This window comes from Pan paniscus, chromosome 6 (assembly GCF_029289425.2).
Source record: "Pan paniscus chromosome 6, NHGRI_mPanPan1-v2.0_pri, whole genome shotgun sequence".
Classification (NCBI taxonomy): domain Eukaryota; kingdom Metazoa; phylum Chordata; class Mammalia; order Primates; family Hominidae; genus Pan; species Pan paniscus.
Window position 1 is genome coordinate 63,257,597 of NC_073255.2, and position 20,915 is coordinate 63,278,511.

A 20,915-nucleotide genomic window follows, 5' to 3' on the forward strand; every position below is an offset into this window, starting at 1 on the left:
TACGTAATATATACTGTACATAAAATATAAAAGTACACCAACTATGTATTATATACTGTAAATAAAATGTCAAAGTACCCAAAATATGTAACATATACTGTACATAAAATATAAAAGTACACCAAATATGTATTATATACTGTACATAAAATATCAAAGTGAACCAAATATGTATTTTATACAGTATATAAAATATCAAAGTAAACCTAACATGTATTATAAACTGTACATAAAATATCAAACTACACCAAATATGTTTTATATACTGCACATAAAATATCAAACTAGACCAAATATGTATTATATACTGGTCATACAATATCAAAGTACACCAAATATGTATTATATCCTATACATAAAATATCAAAGTACCCCAATTATGTATCATATTCTGTACTTAAAATGTGAAATTACACCAAATATCTATTAAACACTGTAGATAAAATATCAAATTAAACCAAATATGTATTATAAACTGTACATAAAAATACAAAGTACACAAAATATGTAATATATACTGTACATAAAATATCAAAAATACACCAAATATGTATTATATAATGTGCATAAAATGTCAAAGTACACCTAATATGTATTATATACTGTATATAAAATATCATAGTATACCAAATATGTATTATAAACTGTACATAAAATATCAAAATATGCCAAAATATGTATTATATACTGTGATTAAAATATAAAAGTACACCAAATATGTGTTATATAGGGTAGATAAAATATCAAAGTATACCGAATATGTATTATATACTGTTCGTAAAACATAAAAATACCCCAAATATGTATTTTATACTGTACATAAAATATCAGAGTACCCCAAATATGTATTGTATACTGTACATAAAATATCCAAGTACCCCACATATGTATTATATGCCATAAATAAAATGTCGAACTACCCCAAATATGTATTACAAACTGTAGATAACATATCAAAGTACCCCAAATCTGTATTATACACAGTACCTAAAATATCCAAATACCCCAAATAAGTATTATATACTGTACATAAAATATCAAAGTACACCAAATACATATTATATACTGTACATATATCAAAGTACCCCAAATACATATTATACACTGCACATAAAATATTAAAGTACACCAAATATGTATTATATACTGTACATAAAATAACAAAGTACACCAAATATGTATGATGTACAGTACAAAACATATCCATGTACAACATTATGTATTATATACTATACATAAACTATCAAAGTACACCAAATATATATGATATGCTGTACATAAAATATCAAAGTACCCAAATATGTATTATATACTGTACGTAAAATATCAAATTATCAAAAATATATGTTATATACTGCACATAAAATATGAAAGTACCCAAATATGTATTATATACAATACATAAAATATCAATCTACGCCAAAAATATATTATATGTTGTAACTAAAATATGAAACATCCCCAAATTTGTATTTTATACTGTACATAAAATATCAAAGTACCCCAAATATGTATTGTACACTGTACATAAAATATCAAAATAACGCAAATACATACTATATGCTGTACATAAAATATCAGAGTACCCCAAATATATATTATATAGTGTACATAAAATGTCAAAGTTCCCCAAATATGTATTATATACTGTAAAGAAAACATCAAATTACCCAAAATATATATTATATACTGTACATAAAATGTCAAAGTACCCCTAATATGTATTATATACTGTATATAACATAACCAACTACACAAAATATATATTATATTCTCTACATAAAATATCAAAGTATGCCAAATAAGTATTATATACAGTACATAAAATATAAAAATACCCAAAATATGTATTATATATTGTACCTAAAGTATCAAAGTACCCCAAATATATATTATATACTGTACATAATATATCAAAGTACACCAAATATGTATTATATATCATACATAAAATATCAAAATGCCCCAAATATGTATTATATTCTGTTCATAAAATATCAAAGTACCCCAAATATGTATTTTATACTGCACATAAAATATCAAAATACACCTATTATGTATTATGTACTGTAGATAAAATATCAAAATACACCAAATTTGTATAATATACTCTACATGAGGTATCAACCTACTACAAACATGTATTATATACTGTACATAAAATTTCAAAAGACCCCAAATATGTATAATATACTGTACATAATATTTAAAAGTGCCCCAAATATGTATTATATACTGTAAATAAAATATCAAAGTGATCCAAATATGTATTATATAGGGTACATAAAACATCAAAATACACCAAATATGTTTTATATACTGTACATAAATTATCAAACTACACCAAATATTTTTTAAATACTGTACATAAAATATCAAACTACACAAAATATGTATTATATACTGTTCATAAAATGTCAAAGTACAACAAACATGTATTATACACTGTAAATAAAATATCAAAGTACCCCAAATATACATTAAATCCTGTACTTGAAATATAAAAGTACCCAAATATGTATTATATACTATACATAAAATATGAAAGTACCCCAAATATGTTATATACTGTACATAAAATGTCAATCTACACCATATATATTATACATTGTACATAAAATATGAAAGTTTCCCAAATAAGTGTTATGTACTGTACATAAAATATCAAAGTACCCAAAATATGTATTACATACCATACATAAAATATCAAAAAACCCCTAATATGTATTATTTTCTGTACATAAAATATCAAAGTACCCCAAATATGTATTATATACTGTACATAAAATATCAAAGTACTCCAAATATGTATTATATATTGTACATAAAATATCAATGTGAACCAAATACGTATTTTATACTATACAAAAAGTATGAAATTACACCAAAGATGTGTTATATAGAGTACATAAAATATAAAAGTACCCCAAATATGTATTATATACTGCACATAAAATATCAAAGTACCACAAATATGTATTATATTCTGTACATAAAATAACAGAGTACCCGAAATATATATTTTACACCGTACATAAAATATCAAAGCACCCCAATTACGTATTATATACTGGACATAAAATACCAAAGTACCCCCAATAAGTACTATATACTGTACATAAAATACCAAAGTACCACAAATATGTATTATATACTCTAGATAAAATATGAAAGTACCCCAAATAGGGATTATATACTGTACATAATATATGAAAGTACCCCAAATATGTATTATATACTGTACATGAAATATCAAAATACACCAAATATGTATTATATAATGTACATAAAATATCAACGTGAACCAAATTTGTATTATATACTGTAAATAAAATATCAAAGTGAACAAAATATACCATAAACTGTACATAAAATATCAAACTACACCAAATATGTTTTATATACTGCACATAAAACATCAAACTTCACCAAGTATGTATTATATACTGTTCATACAATCTGAAAGTACACCAAATATGTATTACATACTGCACATAAAATATCAAAATACCCCAAATGTATATCATATTCTGTACATAAAATGTCAAAGTACACCAAATATGTATTATATACTGCACAGAAAATGTCAAAGAACCCAAATATTTACTATATACTGTAAATAAAATATCAAAATACTCCAAATTTGTATGATATACTGTACATAAAATATCAAAATACTCAAATACATATTATATACTGTACATAAAATATAAAACTACCCCAAAAGTGTATTATCTACTGTACATAAAATATCAAACTACCCAAAATTTGTATTATATACTGCACAAAAAATATCATAGTACCCCAAATATGTGTTATATACTGTACGTAAAACACCAAAATACCTCAAATATGTATCATATACTGAAAAGAAGATTTCCATGTACCCCAAATATGTATTATATACTGTACATAAAATATCAAAATACACCAAGTATGTATTATATACCGTACAAAAAATATCAAAGTACACCAAATATGTATTATGTACTGTACATAAAACATCAAAATACACCAAATATGTATTATGTACTGTACATAAAATATCAAAGTACAACAAACATGTATTATATACTGTACATAAAATATCAAATTACACCAAATGTTTTATGTAGTGTACATAAAATATCAAAGAACACCAATTATGTACTATATGATGTTCATAAAATATCAAATTCCATCAAATATATATTATATACATAACGTAAATTATTAAAGTAAGCCAAATATATATTATATACTGTATATAAAATACAAAAGTAAACATAATGTGTAATATACAGTACATAAAATATCAAAGTACACCAAATATGTATTATATACTGTACATAAAGTATCAAAGTACATCAAATATGTACTATATACAGCGCATAAAATATCAAAGTACACCAAATATGTATTATACACTGTACAAAAAATAGCAAAGTAAACCAACTACATATTATTTACTGTGCATAAAATATAAATTACACCAAATATGTATTATGTACTGTACATAAAATATCAAAGTATCCCAAATATGTATCATTTTCTGTACATAAAATGTCAAAGTACACCAAATATGTATAATATTCTGCAAATAAAATATCAAAGTACAATAATTATGTATTATAAACTGTACATAAAGTATCAAAGTACACCAAATATGTATTATATACTGTACATGAAATATCGAAGTACCACAAGTATGTATTATATACTGTAAATGAAATATCAAAGTACACCAAATATGTATTATATAAAGTAAAAAAAATCAAAGTACCCCAAATCTGTATTATATACTGTATATAAAATATCAAAGTACCCATATATGTATTATATTCTGTGCATAAAATATCAAAGCACACCAAATACGTATTACATACTGTACATAAAATATCAGAGTACACCAAATATGTATTATATACTGTACATAATATATCAAAGAATCCCAAATCTGTATTATATACTGTATATAAAATATCAAAGTATCCCAAATATATATTATATGCTCTACATAAAATATCAAACTACCCCAAATAAGTATTAAATACTGTACATAAAATACCAAACTACTCCAAATATGTATTGTATACTGTAGATAAAATATAAAAATACCTTAAATATATATTATATACTGTACATGAAATATCAAAGTACCACAAGTATGTATTATATACTGTAAATAAAATATAAAGGTACACCAATTATGTCTTATATTCTGTACATAAAATATGAAACTGAACAAAATACGTGTTATATACTGTACATAAAATACCAATGTAAATCACATATGTATTATAAACTGTACATAATATGTCAAATACACAAAATATGTTTTATATCCTGTTTTAATATATCAAACTACACCAAATATGTATTATATGCTGTTCACAAAATATGAAAGTACAGCAAAAAAGTATTATATACTGAACATAAAATATCAAATTTCCCTATATATGTATTGTATACTGTACATAAAATATCAATGTACACCAAATATATATTTTGTACTGTCCATAAAGTATCAAAATACCCGAAATATATCTTAAATACTGTATATGAAATGTAAAACTAGCCCAAATATGTATTGTATACTGTATATAAAATATCAAATTACCAAAAATACATATTATATACTTTACAGAAAATATTAAAGTACACCAAATATATATTATATAGTGTACATAAAAAACAAAGTACCCTAAATGTGTAGTATATACTGTACATAAAGTATCAAAGTACCCCAAGTATATATTATATACTGTACATAAAATATCAAAGTACCCCAAATATGTATTGTATACTGTACCGAAAATATCAAAGAAACCCAAATATGTATTATAAACTGTACATAAAATATCAATGTAACCCAAATATGTACTACATAATGTAGATAAAGTATCAAAGTTCAACAAAAATTTATTATATACTGTATATAAAATATCAAAGTGAAAAAAATATTTATTTTATACTCTACATAAAATATCAAAGCACACCAAATATGTATTATGTACTGTACATAAGATATCAAAGTACGGCAAATATGAATTAAATGCTGTACATAAAATATCAAATTACACCAAATATGTAATACATACTGTACAAAAAATATCACAGTACCCCAAATATGTATTATATAATCTTCATAAAATATCAAAGTACACCAAATATGTATTATATACTGTGAATAAAATATAAAAATACACCAAATATGTATTACTCTACAAAAATATCAAAGTACACCAAATATGGATGATATACTGTACATAAAATATAAAATTGCACCAAATAAGTATTATATAGTGCACTTAAAATATCAAGGTACACCACATATGTATTATATTCTATACATAAAATATCAAAGTACCTCAAATATGTATTATATACTGTACATAAATTATCAATGTACCCCAAATATGTATTATATATTGTACCTAAAATATCAAAATACCCCAAATATGTATTATATACTGTGCCTAAAATATCAAAGACCCCAAATATATAATATATACTTTACATAAAATATCAGAGTACCACAAATATGTATAATATACGGTACATAAAATGTCAAATACCCCAAATATGTATTATACACTGTACACAAAATATCAAATTAGCCCAAATATGTATTATATACTCTACATTAAATATCAAAGTGAAACAAATATGTATTTTATACTATACATAAAATATCAAAGTACACCAAATATGTGTTATATACTGAAAATAAAATATAAAAGTACCTCAAATATATATTAAATACTGTACATGAAAAATAAAAGTACCCCAAATATATATTATATGCTATACATAAAATATCAACGTACCCCAAATATATATTTTATACTGTACATAAAATATCAAAGTACACCAAATAAATACTATATACTGTACATAAAATATCAAAGTGAACCAAATATGTATTTTATACTGTACATAAAATATGAAAATACACAAAATATGTATAATATACTGTACATAAAATATCAAAGTACAGCAAATATGAATTTTATACTGTACATAAATTATCAAAGAACACCAAATATGTATTATATACTGTTCATAAAATGTCAAAGTACACCAATTACGTGTTATATACTGTTCAGAAAATATCAAAGTACCACAAACATGTATTATATACTGTAGATAAAATGTGAAAACCAACATATATGTATTTTACACTGTAAATAACATATTAAAGTACAACAAATATTTATTATATACTGTACATAAAATATCAAAGTACACCACATATGTATTACATATTTTACATAAAATATCAAAGTACACCAAATGTGTGTTTGGTACTGTAAATAAAATATCAAACTACCCCAAATATGTATTATATAATGTACATAAAATATCAAAGGACACCAAATATGTAATAAATACTGTACATAAAATATCAAAGTACAAGAAATATGTATTATATACTGTACAGAAAATATCAATGTACACCACTTATGAATTATATACTGTACTTAAAATATCAAAGTGCCGCAAATATGTATTATATACTGTACATAAAAAATCAAAGTGAACCAAATATGTATTATGTACTTTACATAAAATACCAAAGTGAACCAAATACGTATTATAAGCTGTACACGAAATACCAAAGTACACCAAATATGTTTTATATAGTCAACATAAAATATCAAACTACACCAAATATGAATTATATACTGTGAATAAAATATCAATATACACCAAATATGTATTAAACACTGTTCATAAAATATCAAAGTACACCTAATATGTATTATATACTGTACATAAAATACCAAAGTACACCAAATATTTCTTATATACTGTATATAAAATATCAAAGTACCCCAAATATATATTATATCCTGCACATAAAATATCAAATTACACCAAATATGTATTACATACTGTACCAAAAATATCAAAGGACCACAAATATGTATTATATAGTGTACATATAACATCAAAGTACCCCATATATGTATTATATACTATACATAAAATATCAGTGAACCCAAAATATGTATTATATACTGTATATACAATATCAAAGTACCACAAATATATATTACATACTGTACATAAAATATCAAAGTACCCCAACCATGTATTATATACTGTACAAAAAGTATCAAAATACCCCAAATATATATTATATATTCTACATAAAATATCAAAGTGAAGCAAATATGTATATTATACTGTATATAAAATATCAAACTACACCAAATATATATTTTACACTGTACATAAAATATCAAAATACACCAAATGTGAATTCTATACTGAACATAAAATATAAAAGTACAGCAAATATGTATTATATGCTGTACGTAAAATGTCAAAGTACACCAAATGTATATTATGTACTCTACATAAAATAACAATGTACACCAAGTATTTATTATATAATGAACATAAAATATCAAAGTACACCAAATGTATATTATATACTGTACATAAAATATCAAAGTACACCAAATATATATTTTATTCTGCCCATAAAATGTCAAAGTACAACAAATATATATTTTATACTGTACATAAAATATCAAAGTTCACCAAATATATATTATATAGTGTACATTAAATATCAAAGTACAGCAAATGTATATTATATACTGTACATAAAGTATCACTGTACTCCAAGTATATATTATATACTGTACATAATATATCAAAGTACACCTAATATATATTTTATACTGTTTTTAAAATATCAAGAACACCAAATGAATATTATCTACTCTACATAAAATATGAAATTACACCAAATATATATTATATACTGTACATAAAATATCACAGTACACCTAATATATACTATATAATGCACATGAAATATCACATTACACCATATATAATATACTGTACATAAAATATCAAATTACACCAAATATATATTATATACTGTACATAAAATATCAAAGTACAGCAAATATATATTTTATACTGTACATAAAATATCAAAAGTACACCAAATATAAATTATATACCGTACATAATATATCATGACAAAGTACACCAAATATATATTATGTACAGTACATAAAATATCAAAAAGTACACAAAATATATATTACATACTGTACATGAAATATCAAAAAGGAAACAATGTATATATTACATACTGTACATAAAATAACAAAAAGTACACTAAATGTATGTTATATACTGTACATAATATATCAAATGAAACAAATATATATTATATACTGTACATAAAATATCAAACTTTACCAAATATATATTCTATACTGTACATAAAATATTAAAAAGTACACGAAATATATATTATATACTCTACATAAAATATCAAATAGTACACCATACATATATTATATACTGCATATACAATATCAAAAATTACAACAAATATATACTGTATACTTTTCAAAAAATATCAAAATAACACCAAATATATACTATATACTGTATATAAAATAGAAAAAACTACACAAAATATATATTACATACTGTACTTAAAATATCAAAATGTACACAAAATATATATTATATATTGTGCATAAAATATAAAAATGTACACCAAACATGTATTTTATACTGTACTTAAAATATCAAAATAACACCAACTATATATTACATACTGTATATAAAATATCATAAAGTACACCTAATATGTATTATATACTGTACATAAAATATCAAAGTACAAATTTATATTATATATTGTACATAAAATATCAACGTACACCAAATATATATTATATGCTGTATAGAACATATCCAAATACAGCAAATATATATAATATACTCTACATAAAATATCAAAATGTACAACAATACATATTATGTACTGTTCAAAAATAACAGAAAGTTCCCCAAATATATATTATGTACTCTACATATTATATCAAACATACGTTATCTACTGAACATAAAATACCAAATATATATTATATACTGCACATAAAATGTCAAATACGGATTACATACTGTACATAAAAGGTCAAAATACAATAAAAATACATTATATGCTGTACATAAATTATCAAATTTTACGAAATATATATTTTATAGTGTACATAAAATATTAAAAATAAACCAAATATATACTATATACTCTACATAAAATATCAAAATGTACACCAAATATATATTATATACTGTAAATAAAATATCAAAAATTACACCAAATATATATTATATACTGTTAATAAAATATCAAAATATCACCAAATATATTATATACTGTACATAAAATATCAAAAATTACACAAAATATATATTACATACTGTTCATAAAATATCAAAAAGTCCACAAAATATGTATTTTATACTGTACAAAAATTTAGTAATGTACACCAAATATGTATTATATACTGTATATAAAATATCAAAATAACAACAAATATATATTATTTACTCTTATAAATTCTCAAACTGTACACAAAATATGTATTATATTCTGTACATAAAATATCAAACTACAAATTTATATTATATACTGTACATAAAATATCAATGTACACCAAATATATATTATATACTCTACAGAACATATCAAAGTACACCAAATATATATTATATACTATTCATAAAATATCAAAATGTACAACAAATACTTATTATATACTGTACATGAAATATCAGAAAGTTCACCAAATATATATTATACACTCTACATAAAATATCAAAAACAGATTATATAGTGAACATAAAATATCAAATATATGTTATATACTGCACATAAAATATCAAATATAGATTACATACTGTATATAAAATATGAAAGTACAATAAAAATATATTATACACTGTACATAAAATATCAAAGTGCACCAAATATGTATTATATTCTTTACATAAAATATCAAAGAACACAAAATATATATTATATACTGTACATAAAATATCAAAAGTACACCAAATATATATTATATAATGTACAAAAAATATCAAAATGTACAGCATATATATATTATATACTGCACATAAAATGTCAGAAAGGTCACCAAATATATATTATATACTGTAGATAAAATATCAGAAAGTTCACAAAATATATATATTGTATTGTACATAAAATATCAAATTACACCAAATATGTATTATATACTCTACATAAAACATCAACATAACACTAAATATATATTATATACTTACATAAAATATCAAAAAGTACACTAAATAAGTATTATATACTGCACATAAAATATCAAAATACACCAAATATATATTATATACTGTACATAAAATATCAAATTATGCTTAATATATATTATATACTGTACATAAAATATTAAACTACACCAACTATATATTATATACTGTTCATAAAATATCAGAATTCACCAAATATATATTATCTACTGCAGATAAAAATCAAAGTACACAAAATATGTACTATATACTGTACATAAAATATTAAAGTACACCAAATATATGTTATATACTGTACATAAAATATAAAAAATTCCTCCAAATATATATTTTAAACTGTACATAAAATATGAAAAAGTACACCAAATATGTATTATATGCTGCATATAAAATATAAAAAGTACATCAAATATAGGTTATATACTCAACATAAAATATCAAAGTACACCAAACATATATTTTATAGTGTAGGTAAAATATCATAAAGTGCACCAATTATATATTATAAACGGTACATAAAATATCAAACATATATTATATACTGTACATAAAATATCAAATATATTATATATACTGTACATACAATATCAAACATATATTACATACTGTTCATAAAATATCAAAGTATAACAAATATTTACTGTGTACTGTAAATAAAATATCTTCAAATAGTACACCAAATATATATTGTATACTGTAAATAAAATATCAAAAAGGACACCATATATATTATATAATGTACATAAAATATCAAAAGGTCCACCAAATATAAATTGTATACTGTACATAAAATATCTAAAAGTACACCAAATATATATTATATACTGTACATAAAATATCAAAAAGTGCACCAAATATATATTACATTCTTTACATGAATTATCAAAATACACCCAAATATATATTATATACTGTACATAAAATATCAGAAAGTACACCAAATATATAGTATATACTGTACATAAAATATAAAAATGTATGCCAAATATAAATTATATACTGTACATAAAATATCATCAAAAAGTACACCAAATGTATATTATACACTGTACAAGAAATTTCAAAAATTACACCAAATATAAATTATATACTCTACATAACATATCAAAGAACATAAAATACATATCATATACTGTACAGAAAATATCAAATTACTCCTAATATAATTATATACTGTACATAAAATATGAAAGTACAACAAATATATATTATTTACTTTTCTTAAAATATCAAAGTACACCAAATATATATTATATACAATACGTAAAATATCAAAATTCACCAAATATATATTATGTACTGTACATAAAATATCAAAGTTCACCCAATATATATTATGTACGGTTCATAAAATATCAAAATACACCAAATATGTACTATATACTGTAAATGAAATATCAAGGTACTCCAAATATATGATATATACTTTACTAAAAATAACAAAGTACACCAAATATATGTTATATTCTGTACAAAAAATATAAAAAGTTCCACAAAATATATATTATATACTGTGCATAAAATATCAAAATTTACACCAAATATATATTTTATTGCATACATAAAATATGAAAAAGAACACAAAATATACATTATATACTGTACATAAAATATAAAGTACACCCTATATATATTATATATTGTACATAAAATATAAAGTACACAAAATATACATAATATACTGAACATGAAATATCACAATATACACCAAATATATATTATATACTCTATAAAAAGTATCATATATTATATACTGTAAATGAAGTATGAAATATATAAAATATACTGTCCATAAAATATCAAGTACACAAAACATATATTATATACTGTACATGTAATATCCAAAACTACACCTAATATATATTATATACTGTACATAAAATGTCAAATATATATTATATACTCTACATAAAATATCAACTGTATATTATATACAGTACATAAAATATCAAAGTACAGAAAATATATATTATATACTGTACATAAAATATCAAAAAATACAAAAATACATATTATATACTGTACATAAAATATCAAAATAAAACAAATATATATTATATACTGTACATAAACTATCAAACTACATGAAATATATATTACATACTGTACATAAAATATCATACTGCACCAAATATATATTATATGCAGTACATAAAATAACAAAGTACACCAAATATATATTATATACTGTACATGAAATATTGAAGTACACCTAATATATATTATACACTGTACATAAAATATCAAAGTACACCAAATACATATTACATACTATACATAAAATATCGAAATACACGAAATATATATTATATGCTGTACATAAAATATCAAAGTACACAACATATGTATTACATACTGTACATAAAATGTCAAAGTATAGTACAGAATATATATTTGGTGTTCTTTGATATTTTATGTACAGTGTATAACATGTATTTGGTTTAATTTGATCTCTTATGAATAGTGTGTAAGACATATTTGGTGTACTTTGATATTTCATCTACAGTATGTAAGATATATTTGGTGAAAATTATTTTATGTACAGTATATAAGATATATTTGGTGTACTTTAATATTTTATGTACAATGTGTAATATATATTTTGTGTATTATGAAATTTTATGTATAATATGTAACATATATTTTGTGTATTATGATATTTTATGTACAATATGTAATACATATTTTGTGTACTTTGATATTTTATGTATAATATATAATACATATTTTGTGAACTTTATATTTTATGTACAATATAAAATACATATTTTGTGTGCTGTGATATTTTATGTACAATATATAACACATATTAAGTGAACTTTCATATTTTATGTACAACATATAATATATATTTTGTGTACTTTGATATTTTATGTACAATATGTAATACATACTTTTTGTAGTTTGATATTTTATGTACAATATATAATACATATCTGTGTACTTTTACATTTTATGTTCAATATATAATACCTATTTTGTGTACTTTGATATTTTATGTAAAATGTATAATATATATTTTGGGTAATTTTTGATATTTTACTTACAATATAGAATATATATTTTGTGTTCTTTCATATCTTATGTACAATATATAATATATTTTTGTGTACTTTAATATATTCTGTACAATATATAATGTGTATTTTGTGTAAATGATATTTTATGTACAACATATAATATATATTTTGTGTACTTTCCTATTTTATGTACAACATATAATATATATTTTGTGTACTTTTTGATATTTTGTCTACAATATATAATATATATTTTGTGTACTTTGATATTTTATGTAGAATGTATAATGTATATTTTGTGTACTTTGATATTTTATGTACAATATATAGTACATATTTTGTGTAATTTGATATTTTATGTATTATATATAATACATCATTGGTGTATTTTGATATTTTGTGTACAATATATAATATATTCTTTGCGTAGTTTTTGATATTTTATGTTCAATATATAATATATATTGCATTCTTCTATATTTTATGTATAATACATCATATATATTTTGCATACTTGAAATTTTATGTACAATATATAATATATATTTTGTGTATTTTGATATTTTATGTGCAATATATAATATATATTTTGTGTAATATGATATTTTATGTACAATCTATAATATGCATTTTGTGTACTGTGATATTTTACCTACAATTTATAACATGTATTTTGTGTTCTTTGATATTTTATGTGCAATATATAATATGTATTTCGTGTATTTTGATATTTAATGTACAATAAATAATATGTATTTTGTGAAATTTGATATTCTATGCACAATATATAATACGTATTTTGTGTACTTTGATATTTTACGTACAATATCTAATATATATTTTGCGTACTTTGATAATTTACGTGCAGTATCTAATATATAGTTTGAGAACTTTGATATTTTACATACAATATATAATATATATTTTGCGTACTTTGATATTTTATGTACTATATATTAATTATTTTGTGTACTATGATATTTTATGTATAATATATAGTACATATTTTCTGTACTTTGATGTTTTATGTACAGTATATAATATATATTTTCTGTACTTGATATTTTATGTACTACATATAATACATATTCTGTGTTCTTTGATATTTTATGTACAATATATAATACATATTTTGTGTACTTTGATATTTTATGTACAATACATAGTAGTTTGCATACTTTGATATTTTATGTACAATATGTAATACATGTTTTGTGTACTTTGATATTTTATGTACAATATGTAATACATATTTTGTGTACTTTGATATTTTATGTACAAAGTATAATACATAATTTGTGTTCTTTGATATTGTATGTACAATATGAGATACATATTTTGTGTACTTTGATATCTTAAGTAAAATATGTGATACATATTTTGTGTACTTTGATATATTAGGTACAATATGTGATACATGTTTTGTGTACTTTGATATTTTATGTGCAATATATATCATACATATTTTGTGTACTTTGATATTTTATGTACAATATAGAGTATATACTTTGTATACTTTGATATTTTATGTACAATATAGCGTATATATTTTGTATACTTTGATATTTTATGTACAATATAGATAATATATTGTGACTTTTAATATTTTATGTATAATATAGAGTATATATTTTGTGTATTTTGATATTTTCTGTAGAATGTATAGTATATAATTTGTGTACTTTGATATTTTATGCACAATATATAGGACTTACTCTGGTACTTTGGTATTTTATGTACAATATATAATATATACTTTGTGTACTTTGATATTTTATGCACTATATAATAATTTTGAGTACTTTGATATTTTATGTACAATATATAACATAAACATTGCATACTTTTGTATTTTATGTACAATATATAATATATATTATGTGTACTTTGATATTTTGTGTACAATATATAAGATGTATTTTGTGTACTTTGATATTTTATGTACTATTTATGTATTTTGTGTACATTGATATTTTATGTACAGTATATATGTATTTTGTGTACTTTGATATTTTATGTACAATATATAATGTGAATTTTGTGTAGTTTCATATTTTATGTACAATACATAATATATAATTTGTGTACTTTGATATTTTATGTACAATATATAATATGAATTTTGTGTATTTTGATATTTAGAGTAAAATATATAATATTTATTTTTAGTACTTTGATATTTTATGTACAATTTATAAGATATATTTTGTGTACTTTGATATTTTATGTGCAATAAGTAATATATATAGTGTACTTTGATATTTTATGTACAATATGTAATATATATTTTGTGTAATTTTATATATAACATACAACACGAAATATATATTTTGTGTACTTTTTGATATACTATATAAAATACATAATATATATTTTGTGTACTTTGATATTTTATGTACACTATATAATATGTATTTTGTGTACTTTGATATTTTATGTATATTATATAATATATATTTTGTGTACTTTGATATTTTATGTACAATATATAAAATATATTTTGTGTAATTTGATATTTTATGGACAATACAGAATACATAGTTTGTGTACTTTGATATTTTAAGTATAATATATAATCTTTTTTGTGTACTTCTTGATAAGTTATGTACAACATATTATATATTGTTTACTTTTTGATATTTTATGTACATTATATAATAAATATTTTGTGTATATTTGATATTTTATGTATATTATATAATATAAATTTTGTGTACTTTTTGACATTTAATGTACAATATGTAATATAAATTTTGTGTGCTTTTTGATATTTTATGTACAATATATAGTATAAATTTTGTGTACTTTTTGATATTTCATGTACGATATATAGTATATATTTTGTGTATTTTTGATATTCTATGAACATTATATATTATATATTTTGTGTTCTTTGATATTTTATGTAAAATACAGAGTATATATTTTGTGTACTTTGATATTTTATGTACAATACAGACTATATATTTAGTGTACTTTGATATTTTATGTAGAATATAGAGTATATATTTTGTGTAATTTGATATTTTATGTTGCAAGTAGAGTATATATATTGTGTACTTTGATATTTTATGTACAATATAGTGTATAACTTTTGTGTACTTTGATATTTAGTGTAAAATATATTGTAGATATTTTGTGTAATTTGATATTTTTGTACAAAACCTGGTATATATTTTATGAACTTTTTGATATTTTGTGAACAATATATAGTATATATTTTGTCTACTTTTTGATATAATTTATATACAATATATAATATATATTTTGTGTACTTTGATATTTTAGGTACAATATAAAATATGTATTTGGTGTACTTTGATATTTTATGTAGAATATATAATATGTGTTTTGTGTGATTTGATATTTCATGTACAAAATATAATATGTATTTTGTTTACTTTTAAATTTTATGCAAAATATATAATATGTATTTTCAGTAATTTGATATTTTATGTACCACACGTAATAGGTATTTTGTGTAATTTGATATTTTATGTAAAATATATAATAGGTATTTTGTGTACTTTGATATTTTATGAACAATATATAATATGTATTTTGTGTACTTTGACATTTTATGTAAAGTATATAGAATACATTTTGTGAACTTTAAGTTTTATCTGCAATATATATGTATTTTGCGTACTTTAATATTTTATGTATATTCTATAATATGTATTTTGTGTTGTTTGATATTTTATACACAATATATAACATGTATTTTGTGTACTTTGATATATTATGTATAATATGTAATATGTATTTTGTGTACATGGAATGGAATGGAATCAAATCCAGTGGATAGGAACGGAATGGAATCGAAAGGAATGGAATCGAATGGATAGGAATCAACCCGTCTGGAATGGAAGGGAATGGAATGGAATGGAATGGAATCAACTGTAATGGTATGGAATGAAATGGATTGGTATGGAATGGAATGGAATGGAATGGAATGAAATGGATAGGAAAGGAATGGAATGGAATGGAATCAACCCGAATGGAATGGAATGGAAAGGAACGGAATGGAATGGAATGGAATGGAATCAACTGGAATGGAATGGAATGGAATCAACCCGAGTGGAATGAAATGGAATGGAATGGAATAGTATGAAATGGAATGAAATGGAAAGGAATGGAATGGAATGAAAAGGAATGGAATGCAATCAACCCGAATGGAATGAAATGGAATAGAATGGAAGGGAATGGAATCAACCAGAGTGGTATGGAAAGGAATGGAATAGAAAAAAATGGAATGGAATCAACAGGAATGGAATAGAATGGAATGGAGTGGAATGGAATGGAATGAACCCTAGTGGAAAGGAATGGAATGGAATGGAAGAGATTGGAGTGAAACGGAATGCAATGGAATGGAATCAACTCAAATGGAATCGAATGGAATGGAATGGAATGCAATGGAATGGAGTGGAATGAACCCAAACGGAATGGAATGGAATGGAATGGAATGGAATGGAATGGAATGGAATGGAATGGAATGGCAAGGAATGGAGTCAACCCAAATGGAATGGAATGGAATGGAATCAACTTAAATGGAACGGAATGGAATGGAATAGAATGGAATGGAGTGGAATCAACCCAAGTGGAATGCAATGGAATGCAATGCAATGGAATGGAAGGGAATGGAATGGAATGGAATCAACCCAAATGGAATGGAATGGAATGGAATGGAAACAACAAAAATGGAATAGAATGGAATGGAATGGAATGGAATAGAATGGAATGGAATGGAATGGAATCACCCTAAATGGAATGGTATGGAATGGAATGGAATGGAATCAACCCAAATGAAATAAAATGAAATGGAATGGAATGGAGTGGAATGGAATGGAATGGAATCAACTCAAATGGAATGGAAAGGAATGGAATCAACCCAAATTGAATGGTATGCAATGGAATGGATTGGAATGGAAGGGAATGGAATGCAATGGAATCAACACAAATGGAATGGAATGGAATGGAAAGGAATGGAATCAACCCAAATTGAATGGTATGCAATGGAATGGAATGGAATGGAATGGAATGGAATGGAATGCAATGGAATGGAATCAACCAAAATGGAATGGAATTGAATGGAATGGAATGGAATCAAACCAACTGGAATGGCATGGAATGGAATGGAATGGAATCAAACCAAGTGGAATGGAATGGAATGGAAGGGAATGGAACGGAGTGGAATCAACCCAAATGGAATGGAATGGCATGGCATGGAAAGAAATCAACCCAAATGGAATGGAATGGAAAGGAATGGAATGGAAGGGAATGGAATCAACACAAATGGAATGGCATGGAATGGAATCGAATGGAAAGGAATGGAATGGAATGCAATGGAGTCAACACAAATGTAATGTAATGTAATGTAATGGAATGGAATGGAATGGAATGGAATGGAAACGAATGGAATGGAATGGAATGGAATGGAATGGAAACGAATGGAATGGAATGGAATGGAATGGAATGGAATGGAATGGAATGGAATGGAATGAAATGGAATGGAAAGGAATGGAATGGAATGGAATAAACCCAAATGGAATGGAATGAAATGGAATGGAATGGAATGGAATCACCTGAAATGGCATGGAATGCAATGGAATGGAATGGAATGGAATCAACCGAAATAGAATGGAATGGAATGAAATAAACCCAAATGGAATGGAATAGAATGGAATGGAATGAAACGGAATGGAATGGAATCAACCCAAAGGGAATGGAATGGAATGGAATGGAATCAACCAGAATGGAAAGGAATGGAATGGAATGGAAGGGAGTGAAATCAACTAAAATGGAAGGGAATGGAATGAGAAGGAATGGAATGGAATGGAATGGAATGGAATACACCCAAGTGGAATGGAATGGAATGGAATGGAAGGGAGAGAAATCAACTAAAATGGAATGGAAAGGAATGAGAAGGAATGGAATGGAATGGAATGGAATACACCCAAATGGAATGGAATGGAATGGAATCGAATCGAATCGAAACAAACCAAATTAAATGGAATGGAATGGAATGGAAAGGAAGGGAATCAACCTAAATGGAATGTAATGGAATGGAACGGAATGGAATGGAATCAACACAAATGGAATGGCATGGAATGGAATGGAATGCAATGGAGTCAACACAAATGGAATGGAATGGAATGGAATCAACCCAAGTGGAAAGGAATGGAATGCAATGGAATGGAATGGAATCACCTCAAATGGAATGGAATGGAATGGAATGGAATGGAATGCAATCAACAAAAATGGAATGGAATGGAATGGAATAAACCCAAATGGAATGGAATGGAATGGAATGGAATGGAATGGAATGGAATAGAATGGAATGGAATGGAACGGAATCAACCAGAATGGAATGGAATGGAATGGAATGGAATGAAATCAACTCAAATGGAATGGAATTGAATGGAATGGAAAGGAATCAACACAAATGGAATGGAAAGGAATGGAATGGTATGGAATGGAACGAAGTCAACACAAATGGAATGGAATGGAATGGAATGCAAAGAATGGAATGGAATGGAATCCACTCAAATGAAATGGAATGGAATGGCATGGAATGGAATGGAATGGAGTCAATCCAAACGGAATGGAATGAAATGGAATGGAATGGAATGGAATCAACACAAATAGAATGGAATGGAATGGAATATAACGGAATGGAATGGAATGGAATGGAATCAACTGAAATGTAATGTATTGGAATGGAACGGATTTGAATGATATCAAATGGAATGGAATGGAATAGAATGGAATCGAATCGAATCGAATCAACCCAAATGTACT